Source organism: Brassica napus, chromosome C3 (genome assembly GCF_020379485.1).
Source record: "Brassica napus cultivar Da-Ae chromosome C3, Da-Ae, whole genome shotgun sequence".
Lineage (NCBI taxonomy): Eukaryota > Viridiplantae > Streptophyta > Magnoliopsida > Brassicales > Brassicaceae > Brassica > Brassica napus.
In genome coordinates, this window is record NC_063446.1 from 38,661,284 (window position 1) to 38,661,778 (window position 495).

Below are 495 nucleotides of genomic sequence, written 5' to 3' on the forward strand. Positions count from 1 at the left end.
TTTTGACAGAAATTGGGAAAATTCTGGACGACTTTGCTTTCCCCGGTAACGACCTTTAAATTAGTCTTCTGGAGGGACGACTTTGAATATTTAAGTCTTCTGTTACAGTTAAATTTGAAGTTTTTTTTTTTCAATTACAAAACTAACCTAGACGACTTACACGTAAGTCGTCAAGTTTCTAAAATATTAAAATTTGTAACTTCCCAGAGACGACTTCAATTATAAGTCATCCAGAAATAGTCAAAGATCTGACCGATTCGTCAAATGCAAAACTAGCCGTTTCTCGTAGACGACGTATATATAAGTCGTCTGGGTGTTTTTTTTTTTAACAAACAAAGCTGGACGACTTAATTTAAGTCGTCCGTTTGACCAGCAGACTCATCAGTAAGTCTTCTACATACAGATGACTTACTAGTAAGTCTTCTACGCGAACAGATCTTGAAAAAAAATTCAAATTCGTACCTTAAACTAGGTGAGATGACTTCGTTGCACACA